This window comes from Pleurodeles waltl, chromosome 1_1 (genome assembly GCF_031143425.1).
Source record: "Pleurodeles waltl isolate 20211129_DDA chromosome 1_1, aPleWal1.hap1.20221129, whole genome shotgun sequence".
In the NCBI taxonomy this organism is placed as follows: Eukaryota; Metazoa; Chordata; class Amphibia; order Caudata; family Salamandridae; genus Pleurodeles; species Pleurodeles waltl.
The window spans coordinates 690,252,033-690,273,214 of NC_090436.1; positions in this window are offsets into that span (position 1 = coordinate 690,252,033).

The following is a 21,182-nucleotide window of genomic DNA, read 5'->3' on the forward strand; positions in this document are numbered from 1 at the left end:
CACACAAGACAACACAATTAGGTTGTTGCTGTTGGAGAGCCAGAGGCCACAGCAGCAAGCCCCCTACTGTGTCAGGGGACTGTAGGCCACCTAAAGGGGATTGGGTTGCTCTGGACATGAAGACCTTGCACCCCACTGCAGAGGCATCAGCACACAGCATTCAAGACTGTCACAAGCCAGCCTACTGGCTGTGCCCATGGTGGTGACATTGTGCTTCACTGCACTCCAAAAGGAAATATGAGTACATAAAGCCTGCAGAACCTGGTGACAATGGCCCCTGAGGGAGTATAACATCATGGTTACCACCAAGATCTGCTTCTACTGTACACATATCAGCCTAGACTTCCACAGACATTTCCCATATTATTGATTTCCACCCCAAAATAGTCTTGTACTTTTAAGAAAGAGAGCCGCAAGAGTACCTAGCTTTAACTCACATGGCAGAGACACCACCAGGAACTTTACACTTGATATTCACACCATATCCAGTCATCATGGGGATGGTGGCCCATAACAGGACTAACTGTAGTTTGAACATGGGGAGGTAGCATGCAAGTCAGTAGATAGGTCAAAAGCAGAGGATGAGAGCTACAATTAATAATCTACTAGATTGAATAACTAGTTTCTAGATTCACAGAGCATAAGGATCGGCAAAACATGAGGATTGATGGTGCAGAGAGTCAAATCTCTGACTTGAAAGATGATTTCACAGCCAACATGGACTGGCTGAACAAGATGGAGAAGCTGCTAACTAATGCCCTAGTCAAAATCCAAGATGTCAAGCTCTTGCTGCAACAATATACAGATCTTGGGGCTCACAGAAACTACAGACAAAGGCCAGTCCAACTATTTTGTTGAACATTTGCTCACTGCTCTGTTTGGCTAACTTCTCCTAAGCTTTACAGGTAGAACATGCTTACAGAACCCTAGCCCATGGTCTCCTCAAATGCCAAGCCTTGACTCCTGGTAGCCTGATTGCTCAAATTCTGGAACTGTGACACAGTTCTGCACCTAGCAAGACAGAGGAGCCCACTGCATTAGGATGGAACCACAATATCCATATTCCTAGACTACACTTAGGGCCTGATTCTAACTTTGGAGGACGGTGTTAAACCGTCCCAAAAGTGGCGGATATACCACCTACCGTATTACGAGTCCATTATATCCTATGGAACTCGTAATACGGTAGGTGGTATATCCGCCACTTTTGGGACGGTTTAACACCGTCCTCCAAAGTTAGAATCAGGCCCTTAGTCAGTGCAGGCAGCTTGTAAGAATGTCATTGATGTAGAAAAGATGCTGTAAATTTAGGATACCTAGTACGGAATGTTGTACCCAGCACAGGTTAAGATTAAAATAGATGGGAAGGCACAATATATTCAATAACCCCCACTGATGCAAACTCCCAAAAATGTCATAGACAAGGGCCCATCTATCCAGGCAAGTACCTCTGGTAGACTAGACGAAGAGGACATTGCTAGTAACTTGGACGACCCAGGTTGAACAGAACATGTCATGTTGAGAACGAGGTGGGTGCAGCAGGTGGCACATTATATATAAACAATAAAAAAATGCACCAACCATGCCACACAAGAATTGCACACCCTTCAATAATCAGGAGTTCTTTTTTAACCTACATAATGTCTGTACAGTAGTTGGGATAGTCTTACGAAGCATTGCTCTTGCCTCTGGTGTGTACACCTTTAATCATTTTGGAGATGCTGAAGGTGAATCTTCAATGATAGTTGGAGAATTCACAGTTGGAGGTGGGAGGGGACATAGATTTTATACGTTTTCAATTCAGTGGTCACAAAGTAAGCATCACATATATTACACAAACAATGCAGCACTGCTGGTTTTTCCCAAGATATCCCAACTTAATGGCATAGCTGCACAAGCAACTAAAAGTTCTACATAAATGTCACGGAACATTAGGACTTAATAATCGTCAAAAAAGCAAAATGGCTCTTGCATATCTAGAACAACAATGTGTGGATATACCCAGACTCCAAGAGATACATCTACCACCAAAAGGGACACACACATACTTTGCTTAATGGGGTGGCCACTGTTTTTTTTCCTCATACAACACATGTGTAAGGGGTCTGCATCCTCATCCACAAATGTATAAACTTAAAACTAGCCCAAGTGCACGAGGACCCAAACAGGTGGTTTATACTGCTGGAGGGCATCATTAAAGGCTTGAAAGTAGCAATCCTCACTGCATATGCTCAAAGTGTGGGTTCTTCAGAGTTCTTCCATCACATCCCCCTAAAGCTGCAATGTACATCTGCTGTGGGTTATGGTGAAGTTCTTAACACGGTACTTGACATAGAAAGAGACTATACTGCTGGCCCCATGAAAATGTATTTGGCCAGGGTGAAATTATGGAAACATTTGGTTTAATTGATTACATAATAGTGGCATACACAAATACACATTCTATTCAGCCCCACATGGGTCACAATTTCATAGAGTATTGGATCACCACTCACACCATTTCCTCCTGAATCACTAACATCAATCAGCTACCAATTTCACTCCTCCTGTCTAATTGATGCTTGAAATGCCATGAGTCAGGCTCCAATGCCCACCCTCCCAGGATTTTCCCTGGGAAAGATCTGCCTGACTAGCTTTTTCAAAACAAAATGCACGATGCAATACTAGAATGCTTCTACTTAAATGCAGAATCTGTATCTAAACATTCCACACTCTAGGAGGCATGTAAAGTGTTCATCTGGGGCAACATGATTTCTAAACAGGACAGCCTAAGTGTTATCTTTACTCTATTATCAAAAAATGATCATTACCTTATAACATTAGATACGTCCATAGTGCTGTTGACCCTCAGGAATGACCTCCTGGAGTGCCAATGTCTTCTACATAGTTGCATAGACAAGGTGGCATTCCTTGGTAAAAATACACAGACTGTACATATGGTGAGGGAGAGAGGCCAGGTAGGACACTGGTTAAGGTGTTGGGAGGTTACCCGCACCGAACTCACATAGCCCACCTTCACATTGAAATTGGTGAAACATTGCTCACTGACCAAAGCATCTCCTCTGAGTTCGTCCACTGTTTCAGTCAGATCTTGGCTTCCTGGGCCGAGAAACCCAAATTTTCCCTTAAGGCTACCTCAGCAACATTGCCATGATGTTGCTTATGGACATCAGCAATTCTTAAGTGCTCCTATCAACACTGGTGAAATGTTAGTAGCTTACAAGAGCCAACTGGGCCTTAATGTTCCTGGGTTAGACACACTGAGGGGTTAAGTTTTTTAAGTCTCTTAAACCCCTTCTTGCCTTTGATTGGTTGATTTTTATGCTAAAGCACTTCAATGTTACCTAAACTGGGCAACAATCCCATATAATAATGTTCATACAGGCCACTCTCTCTTATTAACCTATGCAACAAATTCTTGGCTAAAATGATTGCCACTAGACTGTCTTTTAATCTATTAATGGTCCAACTAAGCTCAATTTAGTCCCGGCTTGTCCCTCAGAAGGTCCATGGCCATCAACTTCTGCACCATATTTGCAGTATTGAACTAGGTAGCTCCCCACGTCTAGGCCTGTTGTCATAATGGATGCAGGGAAGGCACTTGCCCCACTTGAGTGGCCTTTCCTATTTGAAGTCTTTTGCAAAGTAGGCATCCCCAATGGCATTACTGCACTCATTAGATTACTATTCACCAATCCTTGTTACTAGAGCACACACAAGTCCTTTCTCAATAGACAGAGGCATGTCCTCTTTCCCCCTTGTTGTTTGTAATACTCATGGATCCACTCACACATGTATTGCAGACCACCATTTACATAGAGGCCTTGTCTTCCATATTGGACGCTTGCTATTATCCACATGTGTGGACGATATCCTGTTGCTTGTCAGAGACTCCTCAGTTTCTAAGGCATATTTTCTGAGGTGAGTCACTTTGGGCACTACTCTTGTCTGTTCATTAAATGGACAACTTCTGACTTCTTTCTTCTCAGTGTCTGCACAACACCTACATATTTAGGCCTATATTTATACTTTTTTAGCGCCGCATTTGAGTCATATTTTGATGCAAAAACAGCGCAAACTTGCAAAATAGAATTGTATTTTGTAAGTTTGCACTGTTTTTGCATCAAAAAGCGGCGCAAATGCGGCGCTAAAAAAGTATAAATATGGGCCTGTTGAATATAAGACTTGGTTAAATACCTGGGCATACACTTACACCAAAACAGGGACACAGTCCTGTGTGCAAACTATGGTGCAGTAACATATTAATTCCAAATGCAGATCAAAGGGTGAATAAAACTAACCTTATCACTAGCAAGCAGAATTGCCATCATTACGATGGTCATTTTTCACCAATTTCTATCACTTTTTTCAAGTACACAAGTAGGAAATTGGGTGGGTTGTGCAGCATGTGAGTTGTGCGCAAGTAAGAGCTCCCCAATTTCCGCTTACTAGGAACAAATTACCCCATTGTAGTGCTTGACTTTCTCATGGTAGCAAAGCAGAGCAGTCCAAGGCCAAGTCGGGGGAAGTGGTGTGGGCTAGTAATCATAATTTGCTGGCACGCAATATAAGCCCTCAATCAATGATTGTCCAGCCAGTGCTTTTTCTTTAGAAAATGGAAAAGTGCGTTTGTTGCACACACACAATAAAATACTATGCAATAATTTACATATATATATATATTAGGCAGGTGCAAAATACCATAGACACCATTGCAAAATCAACTTTGACCTCCTATAGGGTCCTGCAAACAAGTGAAGTAAGTCTAATGGTTCAAGATCAACAAAACACCATCATTTTGTGAGTAAATGGTGTAATCAATAATAACCATGGGCACTTAGAATGTTAATAAATCGTTAATAAATCACATTCACTTTGAACAGTAGTCACTATAGGCATCATTATGTCAATAAAATATTTTTAAAAGATCATTGCAGACTATTCTATACTTTTAATCCATAAAAATGCAATCATAAAAACAACCCCTAAAGGGTGCAACTTTCTGATCACATAAAATGCAACCATTGATTCAGCCGCAAGAGAGCCCTACATTCCATATATCTTCTTTAGACACCTTCAGGTCAGTTAAAATGCAGCCACAGAACAGCCCTTAGAGAATGTTGCATTCCCAGCTGTAGAGCACAAGCTCTAACTTTGGGAATGTTTTGAAAAACTGGATAAAAGTTCCAGAAGGTCACAGATTTTTTGATCCTGCAAATGTAGAGTAAGTTTACAAATATTACTCCTGGGGAATGTTGTAACTGCTGCAGACCCCCATAATAATGTCTGAAATCACTGGTGTTGCCCCTGTCCTTCTGGAGCCACCCCTGTCCTCCTGGGGCCACCACAATGGAAGGAAAATGTATAAATAAGCCTGCCACGCAGGGCATTATAAGGTGTTCCAGCCAGAGTAGTGAACATTTTAGAAGCAGCTCTCCTGCTGTGCCTGGGTTAGCCTCATGCTTTTCTTTTGTTTTCTTAATTTATTTTTTTAGTTTTGGGGTGCCAGGTCGCACCCGGGCACCCCATGGGCTCCCAACATTTGGGTAGCCCAGGGAGCCTAACCCTGGCCTCGCCAACCCCCATTGTGGCAGCCTCTCTCCTACTCCATGAAGGTAGGGTGTTGCTGCTGAGTGTCTTCCCTCCTCACCCTGTCTCCTTGGTTTTGGGGATCACAGATGTGCTCTCAGCCCCTTTTACAATATATATACAGGGTGGTGTATGGGGTCCCTAGGACATTTGAGAGTCTGTGGAGGGGACCCCATGCATGCCCCCTTCCTAAAAAATAATAATCAATCAATTTTGCACCACCTCTGGGCCCTTGCCCAGCCTGGGGGTAAAGTTAGGAAACACAGTGAAACCCCATACTCCATTTGTTCTGTAAAAGGTCAAAGGTTACCAGTCTTAAAAATGCCATGACTTGGGCCCACCTGGACGATCTTATACTCATTATACTCCTGAAGGTGAGCTGTAGTTTTAGCAGATCTCTACATCTCCAAAGTGGTGTAATCTACAGGAAGCTGGTTCTATTCGCTACCTGCAACCACCTTCCTCCTGGTCTTTGCCTTTAAACACAGAAAGTCCAGTGCTTTCCCACAACTGGTCCTCAGGCATGTAAGAGGGCCAGCTTTACTGTCCCATTAGGAGACCAACTGGTCCAGGGGTCAACTGGAGCATAGGGCCAGATGTAGGTAGGAAAATAATAGCGACTCGCAAATTGCGATTCTTTGCGATTCGCAATTTCCGACTCACTAACTGCAATGCAGGTAGAAAATGCGAGGACAGTTTGCGACTCACACACGGAGTCGCACCGCAGATAGCGAGTCCGCTGTTTGCGAGGTCACTTTTTGCGACCGCGCAAAAAACAGACATGCAATTTACGAGTGGGTGTCGCAAATTGCGACTGTGCAGAAAATTGAATGCAGGTGCTGCAGAACACTCTGGAAAACACTTCCTGGCACATGATGATGACATCACAGCCAGGAAGTTTACAAATACACCTGGGAGGAGGGAGGACCACACCCATTTCAACTTCAGCCCAGCAAACAAACAGAGCTCCTGCAACCATGGCTAAAAACCCAAGGAAGAGGAAACTAAAGTTTGCTGAAAAAGAGTTGGAGGTGCTGACTGAGGAGTGCTGTCAGCACCATGACCAGCTGTTTGGCAGGGCAGCCTTCACCGTGCCAGAGACAGAGAAGAGAAGACTCTGGCAGGAGATCCAGGACAAAGTCAACTCCCTGGGGGTCAGCCACCAGAGTGTGGAAGAATTGAAAAAAAGGTGGTACGACCTGTGCTCCCGGACCAAGGAGAGGGTGGCAGAGCGGCTCCGGGAGATGAGAGGCACAGGAGGGGGACCATCGACAGTACCACCACCCACACCCCTGGAGGAAAGGGTAGAAGAGACCCTAGAGCCTGAGGCTGTAAGTGGGATGGGAGATCTGGACACCTCTGAGGCAGGACCATCAACCAGTGAGTACCATGTGACATGCATGTACCCTCATTAATGCCATACCCCCACCCACCTTGTGCACAGGAGCACGCACAACCAAAATAGCTTCATTTCAGAGTAGCAAATACCAGAGTGATGCATTATGGGCATTGTAGTCAAGGAGGCAGTTCATAGGCAATAGTTTATTAGGAAGTTGATAACAGATAGTAGATACTGACCCTGTGTTCCCATGTCCCACAGGTCTCCCACAAGACACCCCCACCAGCCCAAGCAGCCAGGGGCCACTGGTCAGCCAGCAGACACAGGAGAGAATAGGACCAGACACCACTGACACCATGTCCCCTCAGGAAACACCTGTTGCAGTAGTGGTGTGTGAGCCTGCACCAGGTACGAGCCAGAGTGCCATGGGAGACATCACAGGGCCTCCACTGCATCGCAGGCGACGTGGAACACCATCCTCCGAGCGGCAGGCAGAGTCAGGGGATGCCTCCACATCACAAACCGAGGCCGCACTCCTACGGGGTCAGCGCCTGCAAACACAGGAATTAAGGAGGATTACCGGGGCATTGCGGCGCATGGAGCGCAATCATGGCAACAGTATGCAGCTGGTACAGTGAGAGTTGCAGGTGATCAGTTCCAACATGGGTGACCTTGTACTCTCCATGTGCCAACTAGTGGCAGGACTGATAACACAGACTGAGAGTGCACGGCGCAGGGACCGCCAGCTGCTGAACCGCCTGGACAGGATGTCCTCCTCAATAGTAAGGCTGGCTGTAAACACAACAGGGCTGTCTAGGCGCACAGTCAGCCTCCAGGTGGACATGGGCCACTTTGCTGGTGACGTGGCACGGGGACTAGGCCGTCTCAGCCATGCTATAGACCTCATGGAGGCACGGCAGGTGGCCAGGGGCACAGGCGACACGCCACAGGACAGTGAGGAGGGCTCCACTGTCAGCAGTGTCTCTGCCGGTGACACCAGGGTGCTTCGCAGTGGAAGCACAAGGCAGGGCACTGCTGACCCCCCTAGTACCAGCCATGCTGGCCGAGCCCGCAGTAGGGTCTGAGCTCCACACAGTCCTGGGGCTGGGGCACATGACGTCAATGTGCCCCATGCCAGGTGGACTATTGAAGCCCCTGAACTGTTCCTATTGTACATAGTTTTTTTGTTTGCACTTATTAAATCACTTGTTCTTTCCACTTAACACATGGACTCTTTGTGTGTTACATTGGTGAGTATGGTAAAAGTGAGCACGTACCTTCCAAAGTATTGGTTTGCAACGTGTTCCCTTCTCAGTCTGTCTTGATTTGCGATGCTCCTATCCCCATGATGGCGATATGGTAGTTCTTGCTCTTCATCCTCCGAATCAGGGTCTTCAGGGGTGAGAGGTAGCCCACATCTGGTGGCAATGTTGTGCAGTTTAGCGCATGCAACAACGATTTTGAAAGCTGTTATTGGGGTATACTGGAGGGCACCTCCACTTTGGTGGAGGCATCTGAACCTTGCTTTCAGCAGTCCAAAGGTACATTCTATTATGTTCCTGGTCCTCTTATGTGTACTGTTGTATCGCCTCTCTGAATCATTGCTGGGTGTTAGGTACGGAGTTAGTATCCATGGTCGTAGTGCATATGCACTGTCACCTGTTTGGCACAAAAAGTACAATGTTAGCAAGGCATGGGTGGTTTGCACATTGACCTGTGTGTATGTCTGCAAGGTGTATTCAGCTCTACCTAGGAGGTATCCGTCTCCAAACTCCCCACGTTCCAGGCGTTGGTGTATCCCACTGTGCCTAAAAATGTAGGAGTCATGAGTACTGCCTGGAAATTTAGCAACCATGTCAGTGATGACATAATGGGCATCACATACCACCTGAATATTGAGTGAATGGGTACACTTCCTATTGCGGAACAGATATTCCAGATTTGCAGGAGGGCATATTTGTATATGTGTCCTGTCTACACACCCTATGACATGGGGGAAGTTGGCAATCCTGTAAAATTCCAACTTGGTGCTGTTGATTTCTGCCTCATTCCTGGGTAGGTATATGTATCTGGACATGTGTGTGAGTAAGGCGTCTAGGAATGCCCTAATGAACCGTGAGAGTGCACTTTGGGATACCCCACCTGCCACAGCAATGACCCCCTGATAGCTACCCGAGGCCAAGAGGTGCAGTGAGCATAGCACTTGCACATGCGTAAGGATGGCGCAGCCGCGCACAGTCTGGCGTTCTAGCTGTGGTTTGAGTAATTCTATTAAATCTAGTATAGCTGTGCTGCTAAGTCTATATTTATCGTAAATTTCCTCCTCAGTTTGTTGGAAAAGTGTCTGCCTTGTTCTGTATATCTTCTCCTGTCTCTGGCTCCTCCTCCTCCTCTGCTGGGCGGCGTGGGCTCTCCTCCTCACTGCTATCATGTATATCTCCGCCATCTTGAGTAACCCAGATGCCTTCTGGGTCTCCTTTTATACTTTGGTAATGGTTGCCACCTGCTCTGAGTTAGTGGTAAATTGGAAGTGCAAAATGGGCTTTTTGCGACTAGTCGCAATTTGCGAGTTGCTATTGCATATGGTTTGCGACTCGCAAATTGCGACTTGCTATTTGCGGGTCGCAAAATGGGGTCGCAAATTTTGCGAGTTGGTAATGGCTCGCGTCACATTTTGGGAGTCGGAAATTGGATTTTTGCATCCCATTTCGGATTTTGCGGGGTCGCAAATTGCGAATCGGGCCATTTGCAACTCGCAAAAGTTTGCTACATGTCACCCTAGGTCCTTAGTAATTTTTCGGACATCAGAGGATTCCTCCTTCTAGTTTTTCATGGCTGTCACAGTCCCAGGCTCCATCACTGAAAAGTACAAACAGCACGAAGCAACAAAGGGGGTCATTCTGACCCTGGCGGTCAGTCACCGACCACGGGAGCACCGCCAACAGGCTGGCGGTGCTCCGTCGAGCATTCTGACCGTTCCCGCTGACTTTCCGCTGCTCGGGAGAATCCTCCATGGCGGCGGAGCGCGCTCCGCCGCCATGGGGATTCTGACACTCCCTACCGCCATCCTGTTCCTGGCGGGTCTCCTGCCAGGAACAGGATGGCGGTAGGGGGTGCCGCGGGGCCCCTGGGGGCCCCTGCAGTGCCCATGCCAATGGCATGGGCACTGCAGGGGCCCCCGTAAGAGGGCCCCACAAAGTATTTCAGTGTCTGCAAAGCAGACACTGAAATACGCGACGGGTGCAACTGCACCCGTCGCACCTTCCCACTACGCCGGCTCCATTCGGAGCCGGCGTCCTCGTGGGAAGGTAGATTTGCCCTGGGCTGGCGGGCGGCCTTTTGGCGGCCGCCCGCCAGCCCAGGCCAAATCTCAAAATACCCTCAGCGGTCTTGCGACCGCGGAGCGGTATTTTGTCGGGGGAAGACTGGCGGGCGGCCTCCGCCGCCCGCCAGTCTCAGAATCACCCCCAAAATGTCTTTCCATTGTGCAGGACGTAGAAGGTTCTAGAAGTCAGGCACCCTTGTCAAATCTGTGGGTGCCACATTACCTCTTCACCTCTGTCCCAAACCTCCTGCACAGCATGCAAGGATAGTTCAAGATGGCATCATCCAAGAGCCACTTGTCACATCTGCTCCTGGGGTCTAAGATCCACCTTATGTCTTGTTGACATCACTGCCCTGGCTGTTTGGACCAAAGTACAAAGAGGACCTCCCCTTATGTAGGCTCTGGTTGTCAGGTCTTCCTCCCTGCTTCAGTGGGCCAGTGCTGTTCCCAGCAGTGGTGTAGTGTGGCAAGTAATTAACAAATGCAGATTTTTTATCCAAACCCTTTCCTGGTCAGGACCTGAGGGAAGCCCTATTAATTGTTCCCTTTGTGTGGGGCAGTATTTGTTCCTGCTACATGTGAGAAATGTAATTAACTTGGCACAGCAGTGTGACAAAAGACCTGGGCTCTGATCATGAACTGAGCCAGGGAATTATGACAATCCTGGATGACCCACAGAATGTACAGACATCCCTTTGGAACTCTCAGATACGGTGCTATCGCACATGGTCCACCCCATTTTTATATGCCACTGGACTTTGTGGTCCAAAGAGAAGTGAAACTGCACTCTATCACAATGTTCCCCCATATGTATAATAAAGTGTCAATACAAACAGAACACTAAATCACACTGACTTTTCCTATGAGTGTACATTAACATTGCAAGGCCTACCACAGGTCAACATCTAATTCTGCAGAGTCCCCTCTCTGGCAGGCTACCTGTGTGCACTTACTGGACTATGCACAACAGTATTCTCACACATGCAGCCCTCAGCTTTGAGCGCACACTTGTGCACACAGGTTCAAGTGTAACCAGTCAAGTGCCCATTACTCTAGCTGTGTCACGCTAGCAGACACTAGTGGTAAATGAGCACATTCCAGTTGCCATGTGATTACCGTGGGTGAGACACATACAGTGAGACTCACCAACAGTAAAGAGCACAAAACCAGGTGATCCACAAAGCAAAAAAAACTAGACATATTGAATGGGCGGAACCCATCTGCAACAATACCCAACCCACTCTCAATAGCATTTTCAATCCACTCCGCAGCATTCTGACCAAATTATTTTGAGCTGGGAAACAACTCCTCACTGGCTCGGATATTCGTACACCTTCATAAAACAAAGGTAGTTTGAAATGCCTCACCTCTAGCTACACTACCTAGTAACACAATGTCACTATTCTAGACACTGGATCCATCCATACACAAGCCTCTCATGCTTAAAACCAAGAACCAGATCAAACAGAGGGTAATTAATGGGGAATTTGAGAAACTGGGGACCTCTATGACCAATGCAAGTTTGTGGCATTGGAGAAATTCACACTAAAGTGGCACACCACACTTTCTGGATCATTTTGTATTCCTGAGATTACAACACTCAGCTCAAGTGCACTTACCAGGATTCCATGATGAAACGGTAGATTTCCCACCTCTGACTCAGCTTATCCATTCTATTGATGAAACTAGATGGGTGTTCAGAATGTACACTGCATACTCTTCATTGCGCACATAGCATAATGAATGCTCAAGGTTGGCCTTCGGCAGGGATATTGGGATTGAAATCACCTAGGCGCATTGGATGTACTACGGCATGCAAACAAAATTGGTGTCAGGGAGTCAAAAAAATAAACTCATACATTTCAAATACTTACACTGACTAAATTCTAAACAAGCAAGATGAACCAAGATAGACCCCGCCCTTTCCTGCCACTATCCTAGAAGCTTTCAAGAGCAAGAAGACTTCCATCATTTAGCATGGGACTGTTACAGCATACAAGCGTTTTTGGGAAGGGTGAGCAAATTAAACTCATAACAGAATTGGTGGGTATACAACTAGCCCTGAGACCTTTGATCACTCTCTTGGGCTATGTCAAGCAGACACCAGTATGAATGCTCACTGCAATTGTCTTCTTGATGGCAAAAAGGAGAATTTCAATGTGCTGAGAGGGGATGCAAGTGCTGCATAAACAGGACTTGTTGCAGGACTTTATCCGGAGCAGACAGAGAAATCTATGTTGACCTACACCCACCAACATCAAGACCCCAGGACATTGGGGACCGCTAAAATCATATCTGGGTAGGTCCAGTGAAACAGATGCAGAATCCACAACACATGACAGCCTCTGAGTCACCTTAAGTCAAACCACAGCATTAGGATCACCTTCAGCTTGAGATACAACATACGACTCACTCTTGCAAGATATATAAGGCCAGGACAATGTAGACAAGATAAAAGCACAATAAACATATTCCTCTCTCTCTCTCTCTCTCTCTCTCTCTCTCTCTCTCTCTCTCTCTCTCTCTCTCTTCTTGCTCTCTTTCTCTCTCTCTCTCTCTCTGTACAGACCAACTGCCAGACATGGCTGTCCCACACACAGAAAGCTCCCTCTCCCTTACCCCTCTAGTCCACTTGACAATGCATTGTCCCCTCACAAGAAGCAGAATGTAAAGCTGTAGCGTGTTGTTTTCATGCTGACAAATATGCTATGCTGTATTTTGAATTGAGACCTAAATGCACCATTGTACATAGCTTATATTATTTTGTTAACAACACCAATAACGAAAAAATCAGTGGCTCTGCATTTAATGGGCAAGGGTTGCTTTGGAAATAGAAATCCTCTCCAAGCATATGCTGAGAAAAAGGTCTGATGTCCTTTTCAGGACTATGTCCCTGTATGCAGACTAATCAGACGAGAGTCAGAAATTTGTTAGGGGTGCTGTTTTTCTGTCTACTGTGAATGTAGAATTAATAATAAGACCCACCAGCATTAGCGCATAGGCCACATTACAAATTGCACACCAATAAATATTTGTAGTAATGATTGTCAGATATGAAGAATAACTGTTTGTGTTTCAAGAACGGATATAATATTTTCAAATAAAAATATAAAAACCCTCATCATGACATTAGAAGTAAATCCCACTTACTGCCATGCTGACTGCTTCCAACATACTGCCGCCGCGGAAGATGTCTGTTCACCATATTATGACACACACACACCAATCCGACAGAATTCAGCCACAGACACAAGTCCGCCACAACAAAGGTGATAAACTGGCGGTATCCAAATCCACACGGTTACGCCAACAGAACTACGCCCAACACATTATGACCCACGAATCACTACGGGGGATATTCAATGGTGGTAAACCATTGGAGGCACATACCGTCGCGCTCAAAATACCCACACTCAAACAAAAGAACACCACATTGGACAATTCAAACTACACATACCTGACACACACACACCACACCCACACCACTATAAAACACACACCCATATTACCCACAACCCCTTATGACTACAAACCATTGGCACAAGACAGACACCACGACCACAGACAAAACCAGAGCAACACACTACCTACACCTATACACCACCCACGCACCCCACATCACACACCCCAACATATCATCCTACACACCCTCACCTACACAACTCACACAACACCCATTGCACCACAAAGACACCCCCGATTCTCAGAGGAGGAGCTAAGGGTGATGGTGGAGGAAATCATCAGGGTAGAGCCACAACTATTTGGAGCACAGGTTCAGCATATTTCCATTGCTAGGAAGATGGAGCTATGGTGGGGGATCGTGGACATGGTCAATGCCGTGAGACAGCACCCAAGAACCAGGGACGACATCAGGAAGAGGTGGAATGACGTATGGGGGAAGAGCATTCCATAGCAGCAAGACACCAGCTCACTATCCACCCCCACATCGTCCCCCACAACTAACAACATGGGAGGAGCAAGTCTTGGCAATCATGCATCCTGAGAGCCTGGCCTGAGTAGGAGGAGGACTGGACTCCGGTAAGTCAACTCTGTACTACTATCACCCCCGTACCTGCCTGCCATCACATACCCAACCCTCACCCTCACTCCCATCACTCCACCACCTCCCACACACCCCACCATCACATCCCACACATTCCAATGGCAAGCCCTGCTTGCACCACCAATGCATGGGCATCACTCACAGCCCTGCATAGACACCTATCACCAAAGCATGCACACTAGAGAGAATCAGCTAGCCCACCACATACCAACTTACACAAGTTAAAACTGCCAGGGCAAATACAACCAAAGAGGGCAAGCCACTGACTCACAATATGTCTGACACAGAAACAATAACACAGGTATCCGAGCCAATGTCAGCAGAGAAGAGGTGCCAGCACTATCCAGTCCTCCAACTGAAGAGGCCCACAGTGATGACAGCAACTCTGGGCACCTAGATCTGGATGACAAACCTGGCCCATCATGGACCTCTGGACAGTCAGTTACCCACGCCCAGACACAGACAACTACAGAGCCTCCCCCATCTGTAAACACCACCACAGCACCCACCCAGCGTACCCATACCTCTGTCCTCAGGACATGTCAATCAGCAGTGTGTCCACCTCTACAGGGACCCCAGGGAGCCCCCCATAGCCAATACAATCAGGGACCTGGGGTCAGTGGCAGTGGGCACACGGTTCAGGGGACAGAGGCACAGGACAACAGGGAAACTGGGAGGACTGATGTGCGCCATGGGGATGACAGGCCAGGACACCAACTGTTTAGGAGGCACTCACTGAGATCCTGGGAGCCTACCAACATTCCCAGGACACGATGGGCCAGATCCTGGACAATGTGCAGGAGAACAGGCGGCTGCAGGAGGGACAGTACCATAGGATCAGGAAGGTCTCCATTGCAGGGTTGCTGGCAGACATTGCCAACATTATGAGGGAGGCAGTCTCACAACAGTGGGCCCCTGCCATTAGCCAGAACTGCCTTCCACCTCTGCTGCCGCTAGTGGACAGGAGGCCCCGTCACAGGACCAACAGGCCACCAGCATCCCTCCCCCTGCAGAAGGTGAACCACCCCCGCAACCGTTCCCTGCAATCCAGACAGAAGCCAGAGACTATGCCAAGACCCCCGCCAGGAAATGAGACTCTCCTGATTGTCACCCATTTGTCCCACACAGTCACCCTGTCCACTTTGAACTGCCATTGCTACCCTTCCTCTGTCCCCTTATACTATGCACCTGTGCTACAAACAGACTGGAAACAATACCCTGGACTTTCCTCCATCATCAGCCCATCCCAATGCACTCGTCCCTCTTCTTATTAGCACTTTAATAAACACCCTTCGAAAAAACTGCAAGTATGCAGTCTGTTACATTTGTAAAGAAGGTTTTCAGTTAACCAGATGCAAACATTGCAATTCAACTGTACAGTAATTGCTCACATAGGAAAGACCTGTAGTTTCCTGCAGTGATCACACCAGGAGCGATAGTGGGGTAATAACATTTGCAAAATGAATTGAAAAAGGGTACAGTAAGGGGCATAGAAGTGGGAAATAATAGCATGCCAGTGCCAGAGATAATCTAAATAATGACAATGACATGTGAAGGAACATTGTCTTACCTGTGTGTCATTGAACGAATTGTTGTATCACTGTTGCTTTGTTGCTCTTATCCTCATCATCTGCCTCCTCAATTTCACAGGGTCCACTGCTGCCACACGGGCGTCTCCAGCCTACTCCTCCTGCAGAAAAAGCACATGGCATCTCAAGGCAAGGTTGTGCAACATGTAGCATGCCACAATTATCTGGCAGACCTTCTTGGGTAAGTAGCACAGGGATCCACCTGTTACATGGAGGGACCTGAACCTGGCTTTCAGGAGGCCAAAGGTTCTTTCGATTATCCTTTTTTTTCTCCATGTACCTCATTGAAACGTTTTTCTGCCCTTGTCCTGGCATTCCTCACAAGGGTCAGCAGCCATGATAGGTTGGGGCAACCTGAGTCACCTGCAAATATCAAGGGAAAACATTTAGCCACACACTATCCCACATGGCCCACACCATACCCATACACCAACATCTACTGGGTAGGAGCCAGGGCTCACCTATTAGCCGCACCCGGTGCCTCTGTAGTTGGGCCATCACATTTGGGATGCTGCTATTCCTCAGGATAAAGGCATCATGCACCGACCATGGATACTTAGCATTGACACGGGAGATGCACTGGTCAACCAAGCACACCATCTGGGCATTAATGGATTGGAAACGTTTTTGATTTCTGAACAACTGTTAATTCTGGCGGGGTAACAAATGCAATATGAGTTCCATCAATTGCCCCAATTATGTTGGAGATATGTCCCATTGCAAAGAAGTCAGCCTTCACTGTGGCCAAATCTTCCACTTGGGGGAAAACAATGTAGCTGCACACGTGCTTACTCAGGGCAGACAAAACTCTTGTCAGCACTATTGAGAACATTGGCTGTGACATTCCTGCTGCCAAGCCCACTGTCACTTGGAAAGAACCAGTTGCCAAGAAATGGAGCACAGATAGGACTTGCACAAGAGGGGGATCCCAGTGGGGTGACAGATAGCAGATATCAGGTGAGGCTCCAATTGGGCACACAGCTCTGTGATTGTGGCCATGTCAAGTCTATAGGTGAGGATAATATGCCTGTCCTTTGTTATTGCCAAGTCCACCAGGGGTCTGTACACGAGGGTATGTCTCCATCTCCTATTCATCCACAGCAGTAGTAGTCTAAGGAACAAAAGAGTGAGGAGCTGTGCACGAACTGAACATTGGAGCCATAACAGTACAATGAATTATGTTAATTTGTAATGGGTAAGTGGGATTTGTCCTGTATGTCCAAATTTTAACTGTGATGCTGTTATTATCCAGGGCCTGCCCTCCCCCCTGAAATGGCATCCGCCTGCCCTGTGTGGATGGACAGGTAGAAGTGAGGTAATCCCGCTGATGCTGTGCACCATTGCGGGAGGCGGTCGGGAACTGTTGTGCAACTCCTTATTAGTTAACATTGGGCCCTATGGGTTACAGTGGCCAATGGTGATGTACGCTGGCAGTGACGGTATGCACCGCCGCGGACATGACCACCATTTTCTATCTGATCAATCACTTGCTACCTGACCTTCAACAGGAGAAGACCTACACTGCATGTGTGCCTGTGTCTGGAACCTACCTTGGACTGTGTGACTGGGGAATGGGCCCCTGCCTTCACCTCGCCGGAGTTGGAGCGACTGGTGGATGGGGTCCTACCCCAGTACGGACTGCTGTATGGGCCTCCAGAACCACAGGTGAGTACACTGTGGGCACGATGCATGTGGCATGAATGCATGGAGTGGTGTGTGTGAAGGCCTCATGTAGTGGGGTTGGTGTAATTCCCCTTGGCGGCGTACTGGTTGTGCGCTGGGCCATGTGTGTGTAAATGGTGATGGGAAGGGGTATGGTGGGCCAAAAGTGTAACAGGCAGGACTGTCTGACTGATACTATTTTCCTGTGTGTATTTCCTCTGCAGGTCAGCGCCCATCTAAAGAAGGGTATATGGTATTCCATCCCAAAGGACGTGCGGACCCTGGGGGTCTACGGCAGGCGGAGCACCCACTGTCAGAAATGATGGGTGGACCTGAGACGCTGGGCACAGAAGACGGCGGAGGCCCAGCTAGGAACGGCCTCCCAACTAGGAATGGCTGCCTGTTGAACCCTGACCCCCCCTGATGGCCCGCATACTGGTGGTGGCCTCTCTTGAGCAAAATGGGCACACAAAGGGGTGAGTACAGCTCCCATCATTACTACTTACGCATGTTAGGGTGTTATCCGGGTGGGGGATGTATGTCAGTGGGTGCCACTAGTTCAGGCGTGACATTGCAGAGTAGGTCCCATGGTGACCAGGGTTCTGAAGTGATCAATGTGCTACCTAGCTCTTAGGCATCCACTACTGGTCAGGGCTGCGTGGCTCCAAGGTGTGCTGCATTTGGTGGTGTGTGCCCCTCCTGATGCCTTGGTGGGTAGCAATATAACTGGTAGTGCAATGTATAGTGCGTAGGGCTGTTCTCTGTGTGTGGGAGTGGTGTTTACGCCAACGGTGGTGTTGGTGCAGCCATTGACCCAGTGCATCCTTTGTTTCTTCCTCCCCTTTTTGTTTTGTCACCCTGACCTTATGTGCATTAGCATCATCTGACGGAGGAGCAGAGGCACCGGCGACGGAAGGAGTTGCATCCCACAGGACCCAGGAGGCAGAGTCCACCGACGGTGAGGGCAACAGAGGTACAGAGGGCTAGGGGAGCACCAAGGCGGAGACTGAAGCGGACAGTTCGGACACAGATACCTCCTCCGATGGAAGCTCCCTGGTGGCGGCGGACAACTCTGTGACCACCCCAGCTACAGGTACAGCCGCCATTCCCATGCCAGCACCACCCTCCCAGCAGCCCCTCATCGGGTTGTCCATACCCACTCACCCAGGAGGGTGGGCATCTTCTTTGCCCCAGGCACCTCAGACCCTACCCCAGTTAGGCCTGCTGCCCTGATTGAGGAGACTATTGACCTCGTGAGATCCATCTCTGTAGGGCAGTCATCCATTGTGAATGCCATCCAGGGGCTGGCAGCCCAGATGCAACAGACTAATGCATTCCTGGAGGGCATTCACACTGTATTGGCGGTCCATCAGAGATCAATCCAGGCTCTGGCCTCCTCTCTGATGGCAGCCATTGTCCCTGTGTCCACCCTCCCCCCTCCAACTTCCTCTTCCCAATCCCATTCCTCTCAACCCCAACCTATCTTAAGCACACAGGCAGACTGGCATGCACACAAGACAACACACAAGAGTGTTACAGGCAAACACAAGCACCACACATCATTCCACAGGCACCATCCAGATGCAGACATGCCAACATCCACAGTTTCTACTATCTCCCCCTCCTCCTTCTCCTCCACCTCCCTCCCAATTCTCTCCTCACTCACACCTGCATGCACAACATCCTCATCCACTGCCAGCATCACCACCACACCTAGCAGAACACACACCTCACTGGCAAACACTTCCACAACAGCCATGCGCATTTTCCCTGCGCCCTCTCCCACTGTGTCTGTCCCCACTCCCAAGGTACACAAATGCAAGCACTTAGACACCCAACAGCCATCCACCTCACAACAGCATCCAGCCCATGCGCCTGAACCCAAACTCAGCAGACAGACACCTCCTACAACCACTCCCTCTTCCTCCGCTCCCAAACCTTCTCCCTCTTCCAGTCCCAATGTCTCTAAGAAGTTTTTCTTCTCCACCATTGACCTCTTACCTCCCCCTCCCCCAGTCCTTCACATCTGGCCAGGGTGGCAAAAACCCAGGCAAGCACCTCAGACAACCAGTCCACCGGCCCAGCAGTCTCCACACACACTTGTGGTGGGAAAGGATCCAGGGTACAAGTCTAGAGGTTGAAGGAGCCTGCACCTGCCAGCATCAAGGAAAGGGTGCCTGCCCCAGATGGGGCCCGGGGGACCAAGGAGCCAGCCCCAGCTGCTACCCGGAAGGGCAAGGAGCCAGCCCTAGATGCTGCCCGGAAGGGCAAGGAGCCAGCCCCAGCTGCTGCCAGGAAGTGTAAGGAGCCAGCATCAGCAGGCAGTAAGGACAAGGGGCTGGTGCAGGGACTCAGATGGAGACCCCACCACCAACCATGGTTCTTCAGCCGTTCCAAGGCTGCAAGGGATGGGCTGAAACCCCCCAACCCCACCAGCAGCAGCAGCACCACCACCACCACCAGTGGACGGTATGTAGTCCTGTGTCCATGGACTGCTGTGCAGCCTGTCCCCTCCAGAACCAGTGGGTAAGACACCCACCAACCCCAGCCTCCCTAGGATCAAGAACACAGAGCAAGATGCCTCCACCAGAACCAGTGGGTAAGACACCCACCTACCCCAGACTCCCCAGGACCAAGCACAGGGTATGTTGCCCCCTCCAGAGCATGTGGGCAAGTCATCCACTTGAGAGACTGTGGCCTTGCACTCCCCAGGACCAAGCACACGGCCTGCTGCCTCTCCAGAGCATGTGGGCAAGTCACCCACTTGAGAGACTGTGACCTTGCGCTCCCCAGGACCAAGCACAGGGCATGTTGCCCCCTCCAGAACCAGTGGGCAAGTCACCCACTCAAGAGAGTGTGGCTTTGCACTCCCCAGGACCAAGCACAGGGCATGTTGCCCCCTCCAGAGCATGTGGGCAAGTCACCCACTTAAGAGACTGTGGCCTTGCATTTCCTAGGACCAAGCACAGGGCATGTTGCCCCCTCCAGAGCATGTGCGCAAGTCACCCATTTGAGAGACTGTGACCTTGCACTCCCCAGGACCAAGCACAGGTCATGTTGCCCACTCCAGAACCAGTGGTCTTCTTTCATCTGTCGGCTGAGGTGCCCCTCCGTTCCCCATACCCCTGAGGTGCCTGCCTATTTTCCAACTGATGCCCCTGTAGTGTTCTCTCCATGTTGATGCAGGTGAGAAGTGGGGCCTTGGAATATGGCCTGTGGCCCAGGCACAATGAGGACTGGGCAGTGTCCCTTGAACTGTACATATGTATATAACAGTTACTTTGCATTATCTTATTTCTACTGTGTTGATCTTATTATTATTTGTGGTAGAGCAGGACATAGAAAATCATTGGAAAGACATGCAGCTCGGGCTCCATGGCAGTGTGGGTCTTCCCTGTGTCTCCAAAGGTGAGTCCTTTCCCTTCTGTGCAGTGGTTCTGCCAGGCTTTTGATGTCGTTGGTACCGCCCCAGAAAAAGTGGCGGTTTACTGAGTCTTACTACAGTAGGAGGAACATTGTCTTCTGCCTGGCTGTAGGCGGCTACTGCTGTGGTGGCCGATGTTTCCGCACTGGCAGTCAATGTGGTAAAGTGGCTGTCTATCTGAGTTCTCACCG